The sequence below is a fragment of the Protopterus annectens genome, chromosome 3.part0, assembly GCF_019279795.1.
Source record: "Protopterus annectens isolate FY-2018-M chromosome 3.part0, PAN1.0, whole genome shotgun sequence".
Classification (NCBI taxonomy): domain Eukaryota; kingdom Metazoa; phylum Chordata; order Ceratodontiformes; family Protopteridae; genus Protopterus; species Protopterus annectens.
Window position 1 is genome coordinate 1,051,561,093 of NC_056731.1, and position 13,638 is coordinate 1,051,574,730.

A 13,638-nucleotide genomic window follows, 5' to 3' on the forward strand; every position below is an offset into this window, starting at 1 on the left:
AGGGTCATCCGTACCAAGCTCATGGACTTCCTTCACACACACAAACTGTTATCAAATACACAGCATGGTTTTCACCCATTTTCAACACCACCGCAGCTCTAATGGCCTTTACTAATACAGTGAATCACCTTAAAAATCTGAGACAATATGTATCTGTTATATTTTTGGACCAGTCTAAGGCCTTTGATATGGTAAATCACACTACATTAATCAATGTACTCTCCAACCTTAACCTTAGTAACTCCTCCATCATCTCGTTCCAAAGCTACTTATCAGGATGTCAATAGGCCATGAAGTGGTGACACCACCTTTCCACTCTTCTGCTGGTAACCTTAGGGGTCCCACAAGGCTCCATCCTTAGACCTCTAGTCTTCTGTCTGCTCACTAACCATGTTCACACTTCCACTGCTCATCCATCTCTTATACAATATGCAGATGACTCAACATTAGTATGCTGTGGTCCCACACTAAAACATCTAAATTCTATTACCCAGGAATCCTTCCTATCTGAAAAAACATGGTTCACTAATTCCCTCCTCATCCTGAACCCCAACAAATCAAAACTTTTTGCCTTCCATCCCACGAGATCTCCCCCATCTTTACCAGCTTTCACTATAGAATCCAAAAACAAATCCATCATCACCCCAATAATAACTCATACTAAACTGCTTGGTGTTGAAATTGACAACAACTTAAAATTCAATATTCACATTGCTCAAACCATTAAGAAGGTTCATAAAAAACTAGGTCTTCTTTACAAACATAAACAATTTCTCACTAGAACCACAAAAGTTACTACAGCCCAGACACAACTCCTGTCAGCTCTCCTATATGCCTCCCCAATTCTGACCAACCTTCATAAAACTGACCTAAACAAGATGGAAACTTGCTACAATGAAATTGCCAAATATGCCACTGACGCCACACACAGGTCTCACCACTGTGCTGCTCTTAGACAGCTGAATTGGTTAGAACTTCCTCAACTCCTCTTCTATAGACCATTAATCTTTGCCCCAAAAATCCTTCATCAACCTGATAAAGTCCCCTCTCTCTATAATCTTATAGAAGCACATGCCACTTCTAGAGTCCTACACTCCACTAACAGACTACTCCTGGACACCACAAGAGCTAACAACTCATCTGTGGAATTACTCTTTTCAAGCGTCATCCCTAAAATCTAGAATGAACTACCAGCCTCTATTACTTTCAGGTCCTCAACAGCACAGTTTAAAAAGGACTTACAACACACTTTGCCAACTTCTGGCTTTGTACCTCTAATTCTCCAGGCTAAAGCTACATCTGTATAGGTAGGTAGCCACTGCTTACTGACTACCAACCTACTCTTATCCTTGAAACTACTTGTATTGTAACTCATTCAAAGCATGTGTATTGTAATATCATTGCTGTGATAAAGTATTTACTTGAGATTTTTATTTATCAGAATTATGTAAATACTATCTGTATGCTCATGTTATGACCACGTAAGTTGTTAACTTCTATAAAGTTTTATATATTCTTATTTCTAATAGAGCTTTTCTCCCTGGGCCTCCACTGAAAAAGGAACTGTGTCCAGTCAGACTTTCCCAGTAAAAGAAAAAATGTAAAATAAATAAATAATAAAATAAATATACTGCAAAAAACTATTGAAGGTGCGGGGTTCAGTTATGGAAGAATAACAATGAGGATCCTATAGGAAAATGATAAATGATAAAACAATGTGTGTTTGCACATGCATATCTAGATCTCTATATCTATATATCTATATATGTATATATATATATATATATATATATATATATATATATATATATATATATATAGACCCATATCAGATGATCGAGATTTCAGAAACTCGAAATTCATAATCACGAGACTATATGATTGAGTCTCCAAAAACTCGAGCATCAAAAAACATAAAAAAAATCAACTTTTTTATGTTTATGCAGGGAGCAAGCCCCCCTGCCAACTCCAGGAACACACTACAGTAAATTTCCTGATCCTCACTGTATAATGATCTCCATTCAAAAGGTTTGAGTTTTCAAAAACTCAATGATATGATCTTGACCATATGAATTTCAGGTTTCTGAAAACTTGATCAACTGATAGGGATCCATCTTTCTCTCTTTCTCTCTCTCTCTATACATATATATATATATATATATATATATATATATATATATACATATATATATATATATATATATATATATATATGTGTGTGTGTGTGTGTGTGTCTATATAGATAGATATAGATTAGTTACATATAGTTACATAGATATATGGGTGGCCACGGTGGTGCAGCAGTTAGCGTTTCCGCCTCACAGCAAGAGGTTCTCTGGTTCGATTCTCGGCTGGGGTGCCTACTGTGTGGAGTCTGAATATCCTCCCTGTGGTCATGTGGGTTTCCTCCGGGTGCTCTGGTTTACTCCCACATCCCAAAGACATGCAGTAGGTGGATTGGACACTCTAAATTGGCCCTAGGTGTGAGTGTGTGCGTGTGTGTGTCTTCTGTGGAAGGTTGGGTGCCGGGCTGGTGCCTTGACACTGTAAAACGCCACTGCCAATCATGAGCGGACAGATGATCTGATGTGGCGACCTCTAACCAGGAAAAGCCGAAAGAAGAAGTTATATAGATATATATCTCCATAAAAAAAAAAAAAAAAATATATATATATATATATATATATATATATATATATATATATATATATCCCCATAAATAACATATATATATATATATATATATATATGTATATATATATATATATATATATATATATATATATATATATATATATAATAATATATATATAAAAACCCAGCCACTGGGGATGCACAAGCCAGTGCATTTATTTGTGCCAATCCCAAGCCCAGATAAATGGGGAGGGTTGCATCAGGAAAGGTGTCCGGTGTAAAACTTTGCCAAATAATTAATGTGGACACCAGTAAATATTTACATGCCGGATTGGTCGAGGCCCGGGTTAACAACGACCACCTCCAGTACTGTTAGCCAACAGGGTGCTGGCAGAAATTGAGCTACTGTTGGCCGAAGGAAGAGAAGAGGTGGAAGGCATGGCCGAAGGCAGAAAGAGAGGAGAAAGGCTATGACTGTGGTAGTGAGGTTCAGAACTTTGAATGTTGGCAGTATGACTGGTATAGGGAGAGAGCTAGCCGATATGATGGACAGAAGGAAGGTTGGTATATTGTGTGCGCAAGAAACCAGTTGGAAGGGGAGTAAGGCTAGGTGTATCGGAAGTGGGTTAAAATTGTTTTATCATGGTGTGGATGGGAGGAGAAATAGCACAGGATTTATCCTGAAGGAACAGTATGCTAAGAGTGGTTTAGTGGGGAAAAGAGTGTCGGCTAGAGTGATGGTTATGAAGCTGGAAATTGATGGTGTAATGGTGAATGTTGTTAGTGCATATGCTCCACAAGTTGGGTGTGTGATAGATGAGACAGAAACATTTTGGATTGAGTTGGATGAAGTGGTGATGACTGCACCCAAGGGTGAGAGAGTGGTGATTGGAGCAGATTTCAATGGGCAAGTTGGTGAAGGGAACAGAGGGGATGAGGAAGTGATGGGTAGGTATGGTGTTAAACAAAGTAATGCAGAAGGTCATATTGTAGTGGATTTTGTGAAAAGGATGGACATGGCTGTGGTGAATACATATTTTAACAAGAGGGAGGAGCATAGGGTGACATACAATAGTGGAGGAAGATGCACACAGGTGGATTATATCTTATGTAGGAGGGCCAGTTTAAAGGAGATTGGAGACTGTAAAGTGGTGGCCAGGGAAATTGTAGTTAGGCAGCATAGGATGGTGGTTTGTAGGAAGACATTGGTGATCAAGAAGAGGAGGAGGGGTGTGAGGGCAGTACCAAGGATCAAATGGTGGAAATTGAAAAAGGGTAATTGTGAGGTGGAGTTAAGGGATGAGTTAAGACAAGCACTGGGTGGCAGTGAAGAGTTACCAAATAGCCGGGTAACTAGAGCAGAGCTAGTAAGGGAGACGGCTAGAAAGGTGCTTGGTATGACACCTGGACAGTGGAAGGATGACAAGGAGACATGGTGTTGGAATGAGGAAGTACAGGAGAGTATATAGAGAAAGAGGTTGGCAAAGAAGAAGTGGGATTGTCAGAGAGATGAAGAAAGTAGACAGGAGTATAAGGAGATGAGGTGCATTGCAAAGAGAGAGGTGGTGAAGGCTAAGGATAAAGCATATGAAGAGTTTATAAAAGGTGGGACGCTAAAGATGGAGAAAAGGACCTGTACCAATTGTCCTGAGCTAGGAAAGATGTGCAGCAGGTAAAGGTGATAAAGGATAATGAGGGAAACATACTCACAAGTGAGGAGAGTGTGTTGAGGAGATGGAAAGAGTACTTTGAGGAGTTGATGAATGAAGAGAATGAGAGTGAGAGAAGGTTGGACGATGTGGGGATAGTGAATCATGAAGTTACCCCGGGTATCACTTCTGTGTCACTGTTAGACAGAGGCACAGTATATTAACCTCAAAAAAGGGCATAGCAAAATTAATTTAAAATGGGTGGCGAAAGCCAAACACACTCTGGCTATGCTTATAAATGCTCTAGGGTAGATAGCCTAGTATGAAACTATGAACCTATGAACAATGGATTAGCATGGAGGAAGTAAGGATAGCTATGAAGAGGATGAAGAATGGAAAGGCTGTTGGTCCAGATGACATACCTGTGGAAGCATGGAGGTGTTTAGGTGAAGTGGCAGTGGAGTTTTTAACCAGATTGTTTAATGAAATTTTGGAAAGTGAGATGATGCTTAAGGAATGAAGAAATGGTGTTTTGGTACCGATTTTTAAGAGGGTCTATATTAGATCAGCGAATGCTTAAAAAGCGAACACTGATTGATCGACCTTATGTAAGCGAAAGCTTACAATCTCGAACTGTCAGATCAGCGTTTTTTTCTTAGCGAAAAAAATCGCTGATCAAAAACACATCCACACAACACAAGCACACCAAACAAACAGAAATCCACACACATACACCTAAAATCTGACACCTAACCCTACACTAAACTATGCACACACCACTAACTATCCACTTACCTTAACCCAAACCCTAACCCTAAGGTCCGGCACTATTGCACACTCACCTCACCCGCTCCCTAACCCTAACTCACCTAAATCTGCCCTAACCCTCTTGTCCACACAATCGCACACATACCTAACCCGAGCCCTAACCCTAACTCACCTAAGCCACCCTAACACTCACATCCACACAATCACACACTTACCTGAATCCGGCCTGTAACTTTCCACCACAGCACTGAAAATACTGAAGCAACAGAAACGGACAACCAAATTCTTTCCCTAGGAAAAAAATCGAATTTCTGTTGCTTTGATATTTTTAACTTTCTCTAAAATAAGGTCGATCAATCAGTGTTCGCTTGTTTAAGCATTCACTGATCTAATATAGACCCTTTTTAAGAATAAGGGTGATGTGCAGAGCTGTAGTAACTACAGAGGGATTAAATTGATCAGTCACAGCATGAAGTTATGGGAAAGAGTAGTGGAAGCAAGGTTAAGAAGGGACGTGATGATTAGTGATCAGCAGTATGGTTTCATGCCTGGAAAGAGTACTATAGATGTGATGTTTGCTCTCAGAGTGTTGATGAAGAAGTACAGAGAAGATCAGAAGGAGTTGCATTGTGCTTTTGTAGACTTAGAGAAAGCATATGACAGGGTGCCTAGAGAGGAGTTGTGGTATTGTATGAGGAAGTTGGGAGTGTCAGAGAAGTATGTAAGAGTGGTACAGGATATGTATGAGGGTAGTGTGACAGCGGTGAGGTCTGTGGTGGGATGACAGATGTGTTTAAGGTGAAGGTGGGTTTACATCATGCATCAGTTCTGAGCCCTTTCTTATTTGCAATGGTGATGGACAGGTTGATAGATGAGATCAGCAAGAGTCCCCGTGGACTATGATGTTTGCAGATGACATTGTTATCTGTAGTGAGAGTAGGGAACAGGTGGAGGAGACCTGGAGAGATGGAGATATGCTCTAGAGAGAAGAGGAATGAAGGTCAGCAGGACTAAGACAGAATATATGTGTGTGAATGAGAGGGAGGAGAGAGGAATGGTGAGGATGCAAGGAGTAGAGGTGGTGAAGGTGGATGAGTTTAAATACTTGAGATCAATAGTTCAGAGTAATGGTGGGTGATTTGTGACAGACGAGTAACAGTAAGAGTGAAAGGGAAGGTCTACAAAAGGGTAGTAAAACCAGCTATGCTATATGGGTTGGAGACAGTGGCACTGATAAAAAGGCAGGAGCTGGATGTGGCAGAGTTAAAGATGTTAAGATTTGCACTGGGTGTGACGAGGGTGGACAGGATTAGGAATAAGTATATTAGAGGGTCAGCCAGGTTGGAAGGTTTGGAGACAAAATCAGAGAGGCAAGATTACGTTGGTTTGGACAAGTGCTGAGGAGAGATGTTGAGTATATTGATAAAAAGATGCTAAGGATGAAGCTACCAGGTAAAAGGAAAAGAGGAAGGCCTAAGATAAGGTTTATGGCTGTGGTGAGAGAGGACATGCAGGTGGTTGTTGTGGCAGAGCAAGATTCAGAGGACAGGAAGAAATGGAAACAGATGATCTGCTGTGGTGACCCCTAACGGGAACAGCCAAAAGAAGATGATGATACATATATATATATATATATATATATATATATATATATATATATATCTATATAGATATATATATATATATATATATATATATATATATATATATATATATTATATATGTATATATATATATGTATATATATATATATATATATATATATATATATATATATATATATATATATATATATATATATATATATATGTATATATATATATATAGATATATATGGATTCACTTTAGAAGCTCGAAATTCTGAAATATCGAATTTCAGAATCTCAAGCCCATAAAGTGGAAACCCTAAAAGCACGAAAACCCAGAAGCGAGCGTAAAATTCAAAATCTCACATATCGGAGATGTTGAATTAGCGCTTCTGGTGTTGCACTGTGGTTATGGATTCAGGTAAGTGCTTATGTTTTAAGGGTTTTGGGTAGGGGCTGTAGTGTGTGTTAGTGTGTTTTGTTTCTGTGATCTGTGTGTGTATGTGCGAGGTGAATGTAGCTTGTGTGGTGGTGTTTTGTGTGTTTGTGTATATAGTGCAACCTTGGAGCGAGTATATTTAAGTAGGGTGGGAGTGAGGGGGTGCAGAGGGCTTGCTCCCCAGCTTGTATGTAGGATAGGGTGTGTGTTTGTGTGTGGGGAGGCAGGTGTGTGTATGTGTATAACATAAGCGCTAGTTCAACATCTCTGATATCCGAGATTTTGAATTTCGCTCTTCTGGGTTTTCATGCTTTTAGGACTTCCACTTTATGGGCTCAAGATTCTGAAATTTGATATTTCAGAATTTTGAGCTTCTAAAGTGAATATATATATATATATATATATATATATATATATATATATATGTATATACACACACACACACACACACACACACACACGCACGCACACACACACACACACACACACACACACACACACACACACACACACACACACACACACACACACACACACACACACACACGCACATACATATATATATATATATATATATATATATATATGTGTGTGTATATATATATATATATATATATATATATATATATATATATATATATATATATATATATGTATATATTTAGGATTACCACCACTTGTGTGAATGCCACAAAATAATTCATTCACAATATCGACTTTGAAAAACCACTTCCTGCGTATTAAGTAGTTCAGAATATCGAAGTGCACTTAGCGACAAATTCACATTCACACTTTTGACATTTAGTTTTGGAGTTCATAACTGCATATCAGGTGACTTAACATTTTTGCAGAGGGGGGCAAGCTGCTCTGCACACCCAATGTAGGGAACTGCACGCCCCATACCCCCTGCAAATGATATATTCCTATTCCAAGATTGCGCTACTGTGGGGAAAATTGTAATTTCCTGTTCTGCACTGTACCGTGATCTCTAGTTGAAATGTCAACCACATATGTGCGAATGCACAGTGGCATCCGTTGCACAGAACACTCGCAGTACTGAAGGGCAGCGATACAGGAAGCAGCTAAATTACTTTTGACATTCCTAGTTTTGCAGAACCTCCATTTTATATTTTCATGGTAAACCTATATATATATATGTATATGTTTACTATCAAATGTGTGAAACTCACCTTACCATCATTCAGAAGGTCAAGGGTAATGGTGAGTGCAGGGGACTTGCCTCACTGCAAAGCAGCAGAAATCTATATGACTTGTCAAAAGTGTTTTTGCAGATGGTGAGCAGCACAGAAGTTGTTGAATGTTGATTCTTGCCTTTTAAATGATTCAACAGTCAGGGCAGTCAGCTTGAAAGTTTCCACTGTTTGGGTTCGGGGATGTGAAAATACGTGTTTAAGGTTTTGATAATAAACCTATATTTATATATATATATATATATATATATATATATACACACATGTATATATATATATATATATATATATATATATATATATGTATACCGAACAGCTAAATCATGCTCACTAATGCATGAAGTCATAAAATCACGAAAAGTCAATTGATTGAATTTAATTTAACCGAACAGCACATGATATCAATTGAGCCCTTTAGTCTCTTTCTAAATGGAACACACAGGTTTATTTATAGTACTAACGTACTGCTAAAATGGTGGAAAACTGCAGACTTGCACCTGGAGTGTTAGGACAGATTTACAACACTGTAAAGTCACAGAAAGGTGGAGAAATATTGCTTATAGATGGCTATATATATCAACTGGAAAAGAAGACAAAAACCAGAAAGTAAAAGTGTACTGCTCCTTTACTGTCTTATGAATAAAAAGTCCTATCAAGCGTTCAATCTTATGCGAAAAGGCATATTTGAGTTATTGTCTGAGTTTAACCTTTTACTAAGTGCATCATTTATATTGTATGATTTTGAGCCTGCAGCTATACAAAGAGTGCATCGGAATGTAAATTTTGTTTTGTGTAAGGGGTGCTTTTTCCACTTTGGTAGAAATGTTTGGAGAAAAGTACAACATTTAGGACTCTCATCACGTTATAACTCAGATATTCCCTTTCAGCATAACGTTAAACATCTAGTTGCTTTGGTGTTTCTTCCAGAGGAAAAAGTTTTGGAAACTTTTAACTTATTAAAGGAAGAGTTCCCTGTAGAAGGAAAGCCGTTACTTAAATACTTTTTGGAATGGTACTTGTTGGGTAAACCTAGAGTTCTGAGAACTAGGATGTCAACAGAAATGAGATTTCCACCTCTTTTTCCAATGAGTTTCTGGAATGTGTCTGTGTTGAATGAGTTGAATTTTCCCAGAATGCAGAATGCAATTGAAGCGTGGCACACGAGGCTACACTGTAGAGCAGGGAAGCACTTCTTTGATGTTCTCAGCATTCTACAGAGTATATGTCGTGAGCAAGACAGAGTTGATGAGGTTCACTGTAGGATGTTGTCTGGTTATCCTCCTACCCCGAAGAAGAGGAAGCAAATACGAAGAGAGGAACATTTTGAAATCATTATGGAAAACAAAGAAGAATACACAAGCTTGTAATTCATTAAAGCTATAGCTCAATTATTGAAGATTTAAATGAAGTTAATGTCATTAATATGGGGAATCTGTGAAAAGAACAGATATTAATTTAAGCTGGGATTAACTAATGTTTATGTTATTTGTTGCCACTGGGTATTTCTGCACTTTCTGCCATTATTGTATTTTCGGTGTTTTCCTAGATTCGGTTATTTGCATTTTCGTGATTTCATGACTTTGTGCATTAGTGAACGTGATTTAGCCATTCGGTATTTAGTGCAGTTAAGTATATGTCCTAGACCCACATATATATATATATATATATATATATATATATATATATATATATATATATATATCTCCGCAGTAAAAACCAAATGGTGCTGGCAAGAGTTACCTCCAACAACAATAAAATGAACAGTAAAAAAACAAAGCAGGAGGTAGCAGCTACAGCTATGTAGAATAACAGCTTTATTAGTAAAAGAGGTGAGCGCTTTTTTTGTGGCACTAGCCACTTCATCAGACCATATATATGTGTATATATATATATATATATATATATATATATATATATAGAGAGAGAGAGAGAGAGAGAGAGATGGATCCCTATCAGATGATAGAAACTTCATTTGACTTGATACCATTTGACTGAGACCATAAGACTGAAATTTGAAAATACTGAAAAATCACTTGACTGAAGCCCATAATACTGAAATCTTACAATGCTAAATTTCAACAAACTGAATTGTAAGCTGGACAAAGTAAAACTGGAATAGATGGGGGCTATGCCCCTCACACCACTCAATAATAAATAACATTGACTCATTGTGAGATCTTTTTCATCCACCTGACCTACCACCAACTCAAACATAAGTGACATCAGTATTAACTTCTCTTAGCAGTTCAGTTCCCAGCTTATGCTGCTCTGCAGTCTTAGCAATCCAACTAATTACCATGGGAACAGAACACACAGCCTTTGGCATCAAAGGTCAGTATGTTATCTGCTATGCTTCTGACAGCACAACAAAAAACAAAATAAAAATTACATCCTCTATCGAACCTGATAGCATACCAGACTGCCTGTGGAACAGTACTAAACATCCACAGGTGATCCCATTCCTACAGATAACCAACCTGGGCTTATCCATGGACTTTTTCACTGAGATTTGACACACAGCAGTTGTAATTCCATTTCTTAAGTGTGTCATCATCATGGACCACAGAATTACAGACCGATAAGCCTGACAAGCCAAACCTGTGAGACCATAGGATGGATTATAACAGATCTGATAGACTATTATATTAAAAATATTATAAGACTTGACCCCCAGAAGGCTGTCTTTGTTAACTGTAGATACTGTCTAAGGAATCTGATTAATTTTTTGAGTGGGTAATACAAGCCATGGACAGTGATTACATTAAGCATGCACATACCATGACCTTGCCAAGACAATTGACACCATATTACATTATTAACATGCTAAATGCACTCCAGTTTGTTCTCTGTTTAGCTAAATGGACAAGTAATTCACTGAGGGAGAGAATTCAGTGTGTGTGCAGTGGGCATGAAGGTAACCAGTGGGGTACTAAGGGGAACCATGCTAGGACCTCTGCTATTCAGCATATATTTCTCTGATCTCCAGATCAGAGACAGTGAACTCTGTTTAGCTAAGTTTGCAAAGGATTGTAAACTGGGTGTTATATTCAAATACTCTTCTGAATTTAAGAAGTTATAATGTCAACTTATATATGTTAATAGCTGGTGCCCTGAAAACAGTCTAAAACTAAATGCTAAAAATGCAGTAATTTTACATTTGGTAAACAAACCCTACACCCAGTTTATAGTATAGAATACTCACCACTCCAAAATGAAGACAGTTGTGAGACACCTTAGGGCAGGGTAGATAACTCTCTCTATCTCTCTCCTTTGACCATCATGTTACAGCAGTGGTAAGAAAATCCTTTTATCTGGCATTGTTGATCTCATAGGGCATGTCCTTTAGATCTACAGACATGCTTTCCCCTCCTTATTATGCAATGATCAGTCCCATTATTGAATACTATGTCCCTTTTGGGATATATTTTAATAGACATGTGAAGCAGTTGCACAGATCCCTAAGGATCCTGAGGAAAAAAGCTCATGGGAATAATGAGTCTAAGTAGGAGGAGATAGAGTGATAGACTGAAGGCCCTGTCCATGTGGTCAGTGTCCTATAGAGTGATGCTGACTGAGCCATTAGGGATCCATCAGTCCATAACCTCTTATTTCTCAACAAATCCAATTGTCCAGTAGTCAACTGTATCAGAGATTTGAACCTGCTTCAGCAAATAAACAAATCACAGTGGAGAGAGAGATCTGTCATACAATGGAAACCTCTTCTCAGGAGCAAGATTCCTTTCCAGATCATGCTTTTATCTTTATGAAACAGAATAGACAACTAGATGTGCATTCAGAAATTTACCTCTGTTATGATCTGCCAATCACTTCATGAAAAAAAACAGTGGGTATTGGCAAGGAATAAATAGCCACATGACCCAGTTACCTTGTACATTCCATGATTTTATGATTTGATTATTCTGATCTGGAGGACTTCTTTTCAAAGAATCACAAGCTTGTGACATCAACTTCCATGATTTTAACTCTTCCCAATATTCAAGTCCCATAATAATTTTATATTATTTGACTACATTTCCAAATTATAGCTGTGTGAGTATTTTTTATCACCCTTTTAGTTCATATAAATGGACAAGTCCGGTGGGGAGGGGGGTAGTGGGGGATATGTGAAGCCTCCCTCATGAAGGTGAAGTAGTGTTGATGTTTCTTGCAGTTTTAGTGAGTTTGTTACTCAAGGACTTTGATGCCTCTGTTTTGCTGCCAGCAGCTTTTGATTTGACTTTTTCTAATAGATCCTTGTTAATGCAAGTGTTCCAGGCTGCTGGAAGGTATACAAAGAAACATTTGAGAAAATCAGAAAGAATGTTATTTCCTTTATGTTTTTGACTGCACACTGATATTGACAAGGAACTTAAAAGCTTAGCTAGTAGCTGTAGCAGATTTCAAGTAGTTACAAAATGCTCCATTTTGTATAATGGTCATTTCAGCCATGACAGATATTTATATCTGCATTGCAAAGCTTTCCTACAGTTCATTCTTTCTAATTACAGTCGCTGATCATTTTAATGGGCAGAAGTCATCTATTGACAGTTACAGCTCACAGAAAACATAATAACAGTGCTAAGAACAATGTTTCCAAGAAACAGTTTCTCTGTCAGTGGTAACAGCCCATGGCTAAAATTAGATATTTTTAAACATTTCTGAAAGGCATGATACTAGCATTCAACATTCCATATCAATAGATAACCAAAAAGAAACACAATGTATAGAGAGATATGCAGTATCTGCAACACTGATGATCATTCACCAGCAATGATGTTTACAGAAAGCAGCACTCCACATGCAGTGTGATGAAAACAGATATGCGGAGGCATCCACTCTAAAAACAACTACGCAAAAGGCGCTGGCTCCAAGGGCTAAACTGTTTACCTAAAACAGATTACATTAGAAAGATATAAACCTTTCTTCAGATTTATTTGGTTAGTAGTGATCCAATTGCCAGTTTTGACACTGCTGAATGTAAGAGATCCAGCAGATACTCAGGACGCTGGCAAAGAAGTGATGTTCCAAACAACTTATCCAGTTGTAGCAGCCCACAAATTTCTAACCCATGACCTTTATTTAACGAAACCAGCAACAGAACAATGACATACTATGACCATTTCCAGACAGGCCAGACAATTGATCATAGTCTGGTCCTCAAATGATGAACCAAATGCTTCCCATTACAAGGAGAGAGAAACTGAGGAGAGTGGTTAACCAAGGTTGTTCAGGACACAAAAAGTATCTCACAAGTTTTTCTCCAAAGTTTCTTACAGGGTCAATTCTGACACTATGTTGCTGTGATGAGGTCCTGAGAAATTTCTCTTAGATGATAAATCCAAAGCGTGGGA